We start from the raw sequence: 6476 nt of genomic DNA, 5'->3' as shown, positions 1-6476 counted from the left end.
AAAAAAGAAAAGGAGCTGAGCAGATCGGAGATCAGAAAGTTGCTCATGATCTTCAGAGCAATAAACAGTACTGTCAACAAACACAGCTTCCCTTGGCTTTTTCAAAGGATGAAGCCACCATTGTTTACATTTAAGCTACCCTCTCTCCCATGTCCTTTATCGTAACAAAGTTATTTAGGTTCCCTATGAAACAACAGTATGTATTTCTGATGTTCTAAAATTCATGCTGAGTAGAAATTTTCAAACCTTCACAGATAAATAGATTAGATTAAAGAACAAAAACAACGGTGTTGAGTGGAAAAACAGAGAGTAAGTAACATTTGGCAACCTGTAAGCTGAAGATGTTTGCATATGCTACATAAAATTTGGATGTCTGTCCCTTCATTTTTGTGGTGGAATCGATAATTACATGCATCATGTAGGTTTGGGTTTTCAGGGGGCTTCTTTATTCTTTCCAAAATTAACAGCAAACTTCAAAGTGACAAATAACATCAGCAAACCGAAAAACAAAACAAATGTAAATTTTTTCTCAAACTGCTGCCCAAATGTGAGTTAACTATGTGAGTTTTTCTCTGCTCTCGGACAGCTGTGAACATCTGCCAAGTGACTGGAAACCCATTGCATATGGTGCCACCTGCATCTGGATACATAGCAACAAGCCAACTTTTGCCACCGTGTATGTTTTTGCATCTTCACTGAATCCACTGGGGCTGCGTGGATGTAACTGAGAGTTTAATCCCAGTGGATCTCTGCTGTGTTTCCCCGTGACTAAGTTCAGTGGACTTCAGTGGCGTCAGAGGGTGTAACTGAGACCAGATACACTCTACTGATAAATACTTTTAATAGTTAATCCTTTTACCAGTCTGGTGTCCTGCTGCACCAGAGTTTTTTCCTAAAAAACATTCCCTATTCTGATGAATAGGGAGCTTGCTACTGGACACCTACAGCTTGGTGGACTAATTTTAGGACAAAATTTTTAACACAACAGAGTCTTCTGCTGTTTTCTTATGAAAAAGCACTTCTGTGAATCCTCCATTCCATGCCCCTGCGCCAATGTGGAGGCAGAGGACCTTGGGGAAGACCAGCTCAGGATCTCCATCTGGTGGGAAAGAGATCTGGAAAATGGCCTCAGAGGCCATCTGGGTCCTGCCTCTCCAAGGCAGTTGCCCAGCTGACTTTGTGGAGAGCAGCAGGTTCATCATGGTCAGCACCCAAACTAAGTTGATTTATTTTTGGAGACTCCTGGTCTGGAATGGCCGTGTTCTGAATGTCTGGAGTAAGTAGGAGGCTCATCCTGGAGAGCTGGAAGTGCAGGTACAGAAGGTGAATTCTGTGTTGTTTTGTCTCATCAGTCTCTGCCACAAAAGAGAAGTTTTGTTCTCAGGCTACCTAGAAAGAGGTACTAGGTAGACAATGTTTGTACTCTTCAGGAAAACAAAACCCTGCTTAAAGGATCCCCATATTTCCCTGGGACATAACTTTAAATTCTGATTGAGGTACTGCAAGGGAAAACATCAAAAAGAATTTTGCATTTTTTTATTCAATAAAATTAATCCTTGCAGTCTTTGTTATCTTGTACACTATGTGCATTTGTGAGTCTTTTGGGCAGAGTTATTTTCACAGGATCTGCATATTGCAATTTTATGCAGGAATAAAATTCACATACAAAGTGAAGCCAGAACTGTCTGGCACAGAGCTCCTAAGGACAGATGGTGCCACCTGCATCCTCAAGTAAGAATGGTCCTAGCCAGGTTTGTAGACAATGACCTATTTAAGTGAAAGAGGGGGAAAAAAAATCTATGAGCTTTCTTCCTATTTAAGTACAGAATATTTACAGCAATAGAAAATAATTAAAACTAAGTATTATTGAGAGCTGTGTTTTCACTGTCTCGTAGCTCTCAGAAAGCATGGAAGTTCTCACTGCTATTCAAATCTGCTGTTTCTTTCTTGCCACCCAGCTTCTTTTCCAAAATACATTTGAGCCACAGATCCTAGGGTTTTATGTAGAGGCCTCCCGTATGTTCTCCTACTTCCTCTGACCAAGGATATTCAGCCTTGAAGTTTAGTTCAAGCCGACGTTTTTGACAGGCTTATTGTTGCAATGAATTTGCAGTTGTGCCTTGATACTGTATTATCTTGCCACTGAAATGAAATATGTCACAAATTCAGCTCTGAAGGGAGCACTGAGGATTTAAATGTCATTTGAACAATCATTTGAACATACATTTCTTTAAGAAGCAGTAAGAACAACCAGTGTAAAGATGAATTAAGGAAGGAGAAAAAAGGGTAAGCATGTGAATTTTTCTTAACATGAAAAGTATTGTATTTATAGGAAAAACATTTCTTTCACTGATTATCACTGGATTCCATTTCCTGGTAAGAAAATACTCATGCCGTGTGCTTTTAAAACTTCATCTGTCTTTCGCGGAAGGACATTTGAAACCAGATAATGTTTCACCTATTTAATTATCAATAATTCCCAAAAATTTGTGTGTTTGTGTGGGTATGCAGATACAGGTCTATGCACCACATTTTATGCCTTGTGAAGAATTTAAACTGTAATACAGACACTAGCTGACATTGGGTTTGCTTCTTTCTCAGCATTGTTAACTGGCAATCAGATGAAATCTAATTTGTTTAGATTTAGAAGTGAAAAGATAAACAAACTTACAGTTCTCAATCGTACTGTAGGTCTTAGTTTTCAATCTTCCTGTTGCTCTTTCCTTTCTAGATTTCTTCAAATACATGAAAGAATCTAGTCAGACCTACCATCTGCTTGGTATTGCTGAAACCAGCAGAGGCTACAAAGTCTGTTCATAGGTCAGTCTGTTGACACTTGACAAAGGTGAGTATCCCCTCGGTTCTGGCAGCTCACATTTTGGAAATAGACTCGATTGTTTGCCTTCTTCCAAGAGATAACAGTAAATTTTTAATCAGTAACATTATTTTATATCAGGCTGGGCAGAAGTGAACCAGAACACTTTTTGTGGTCTTGACATTCAGTATAAACTAAAAAAAAAAAATTCTCAAAACAGATTATAAAAAAGGCTATTAAAAAAACATATCATCAAATTTTTATAAACTTTAAGGAAAGTTTTATTCCATTTGAATTTCAGGATGAAGTCTGGGTCTGCTTTTGACTTAAATTCCCACTTTTCTCCATTACTAATTAGAATTGTTTGTGGTGGAAAATGTTCAGGTGGAAAAAAAAGAAAACTACCCCCTTCTCAGTGCAGTTGGGAGACACGGGAATGAATGTTCAAGGAAATGTTTGTGTATACCTTACAGTGCCACAAAACAACACCCGGTTTTGATTTGTTTAAGCTGTATCTTTATTAATAAAATTATACAATCGTTGTTTGAAGACTGACTAAAGCCAGAATGGTGGTTTTGTATGACATCTATGCAATTTAGATAGAATTCATATGAGGTAAAGTAATATGGATATTTATAGTCACTTCTATTTTCTGTTGTGTTTGAGGTTGTAAAACTTTATAATGCTCTTTTCTTTTTAGACTAGGGACCCTGAAATAAGTTTTTGAAATGTATCTGTAGCATATGTGTGTTTTCATAAACTATATTTCTATTTTATTGTGCAAATACAATATGAAGAATATCACTTTTGCCAGGAAAGCAAGGTTTGATAAACTCAGCTGAAATGGAATTTAATGAAAAGAAATGAATGAGGCCTTTACAGATTAGTTCACTGAATGGTTTTAAAAGTTTCAAATTAAATGACACATTAAAATGCCTGTTTTGCCAGCTTTTCTGGCACAAAAGAGCTACAACAAAATGTAACTAAATCTCTTTTAACGTTTGAGTTATAACAAAACCACAAGAGAGATTTTTTAACAAAGACCAGGCTACAGGCAGGACTGAACAGTCTGAACACTGACTTCTACACTTATAAGCCTCAATGAAGTGTTAGTCTCACATGCATAAGTAAACAATAAGCCTGTAGAAGGAAACAGAGGCTTTAAAAACTGCTTCTTTTACCTTAAATCTGGTTTCTCAGACATCTCCATGTAGGCTTTCAAGCAAAAGTGACCAGACTGCTATCTTCCTTCAAGTGCCTTGAGAAGTTATTTTCCAGCCTAGTATTAGTGAAAGCTTAATTTCTCCTAACGACTGGGTATACAAACTCCACCTTTCAGAGGAGGTTATTTCTCAGGAGGAATTTTTTTTTTTTTAAATAAATAAATATATATATATATATATATATATATATATAAAAACCTAATTCATTTCTGCATTGACTTTTTTTCAGATCCTGCTGTGTGTGTGGTATTGAATCTCTCAAAGTTGAAGTCTCAAAACTTAGATGCTGGAAAACTATTGGTAAAAATAAATTTTAAAAAATTTTAAAAATTATTTTCTAAAGCCTTTCTGAAACTGTTGAGATAATGCTTTCTTTAAAAATTTTAGATTTGCTGTCTCTAATTTTTCTTTAATTTAGTGAGCACTGAAATTTTCTGTAATGTATATTGCTATTCACTCCTGAAGAAAGAGGAAAGTTGAGTTTCTTCTGTATTAAGAAGAAAAGAATTCCAGATAGGACAAGACTCTGTGACCCACAGAGCATTTGCACACTGAAGGAGCAGTCAAGCTCTTGGCATGGGAGAACAATGCAGCTGAAGGCAGAGTTTAAGGACAAGTGGGATGGCTGGTAGTCCTTCCCTGGAAACAGTGATGTGAGGACTCTCTGCAAGGGAACTAGACAGCCTGGCTATCAAGTGTTTGCTGCACATGCAGAGGACTTCTATTTACACCTCTTGATAAGGTTCTTTCATATTTCATCTAACCTCAGATCAGTTTATGTGTTTGTGAACATTTCCTTACCGGCAAAGAAAACATCGTAAAATGAGAAGACCGCCCTCTGTGGGAAGGCAAACTGAGAAATCTGACTGGCAATGGAAGAGTAAGGAGAGTATTACCATAAGACAGAATCAGAAAATTAGAGCTACTTAACCCATCAGTGGGTCTGTGCCATGAGAACACTGCGGGACCAGAAAATCTGGACCACTGGCAAAATTAATACAGTCTCCTGAAGTTTCTGGTGCTTGATAATACTGAATTACCCTGTGTGGAGGAGGCCCAGTCCTCTAACAGGCCTCCTCCATGGAGATCAGCCCCCTAAGATAAGACAAAACCACTTAGTCATGGTGACTCAGCTGTGGACCCCTTCCTGCTTCTGCTCCCCATGTTATCTCCCTGTTAGGTATTGGCCATCTTATCTCAGTCTCAGACCATTGGTCCCCTTCCCAATTCTCCCCTTCCCTATAAAAATCCCAGCTTTTGCCCAGCGCAGGGGTAGATCGTCACTGGCCCCCTTTGCTGCAGCCTGCAATAAAGAACCCTGTGGAACACCACACGTCTCTTGTCTACACATGGCTGGGGTAATCCATGGACAGAGCTGGCTGGGCTGATCTGAGCTGATCACTGCACAGAGCTGAAATCACTTCTAAAAGATTCTAAAAGAGCTGATCACTTGAAGTCTCAGGCTGCACTCCGAAAGGTTAACCCTGGCTGGAAACTGCCTGGAACTCCCTGGACGGCTGCTCCTCCTCGGGATGTCTTTCTGGGATTGTTGCTGGCAGAACTGGGGGTCGGACAGACCCCCAGACCCAGCCGCAACAACCCCAGATCCTTTATCCATGGTGTAACAAAATGTTTACTTGGTGCTGTCTTTGCTGCCTTTGGGCTAAACCGAAGTTTTCACTGACTACTGTGGAAACTGGGGTATTCAGGAGCAGAAAGAAGCTAGATATATACCTCAAAGAAAAGGAAATCAGGCAGAAGAGTTGATGGTAGAAAGCTGCTAGCATAACTGGAAGGAAAGGCCTACTTCTAAACAGATGTCTAGAGCCTTTTGCCATTTGAGTTTTGAAGGTTATTCTTTTCAGATATGGGTTTATAAGCTTACAAAAACTAGCTTCTTTTTGTAGTCATCACCTAGTTTGGAGAAGTCTTCCAAGATCATTTAGTCAAACTGTTAACCCAGGACCACTGTGTTCACCACTAAAGCATGCCCCGAGTGCCATATTCACGAGCCTTTTGAACATTTGCAGGGATGGTGACTCCATCACTTCCCTAGGCAGCCTAATCCAGTGCCTGACCACCCTTTTAGTGAAGAAATTTTTCTCAGTATCTAATGTAGACCTCCTCTGGTAGAACTTGAGGCCATCTCATCCTGTCATGGGTGTTAGTTAGGTGGGAGAAGACCCCCACCTGGCTTTCAGCCAGTTGTAGAGAGTGATAAGGTCCCCCTGAGCCTCCTTCTCTCCAGCTCCCACAGCTACTCCTTGAAGGACTTATGCTCGAGACCGTTCATCAAGGTCTGTTGCTGTTCTCTCAAACACACTCCAAATCTCAGTATCACTGTCAGAACTGAACACAGGGTTCGAGGTGCAGCCTCACCAGTGCCCAGTACAGAGGGACAATCCCTGCCCTGCTCCTGCTGGCCACACTATTGCTGG

At 39.8% G+C, this 6476-nt stretch overlaps 2 long non-coding RNA genes across 3 annotated transcripts; one reads left to right on the top strand and one right to left on the bottom strand.

Moving 5' to 3' along the window:
• Window positions 1-419: 419 nt before the first annotated feature.
• LOC107215813 lies at window positions 420-2838 on the bottom strand. Of its 2 annotated transcripts, none has more exons than XR_004495541.1 (2): window positions 2672-2838; window positions 420-1355 (listed from the first exon to the last, which is right to left on the bottom strand). It is a non-coding gene; the product is annotated as an uncharacterized LOC107215813 (long non-coding RNA). The 2 variants fall into 2 exon arrangements; XR_004495542.1 differs by having other exon boundaries at window positions 420-2142; window positions 2672-2758.
• LOC117243712 lies at window positions 1229-4371 on the top strand. The gene is made up of 3 exons (XR_004495543.1): window positions 1229-1314; window positions 2732-2845; window positions 4268-4371. It is a non-coding gene; the product is annotated as an uncharacterized LOC117243712 (long non-coding RNA).
• The last annotated feature ends 2105 nt before the right edge of the window (window positions 4372-6476 follow it).

Source organism: Parus major, chromosome Z (assembly GCF_001522545.3).
Source record: "Parus major isolate Abel chromosome Z, Parus_major1.1, whole genome shotgun sequence".
NCBI classification, from domain to species: Eukaryota; Metazoa; Chordata; class Aves; order Passeriformes; family Paridae; genus Parus; species Parus major.
This window is presented reverse-complemented; position numbering and strand designations above follow the sequence as displayed.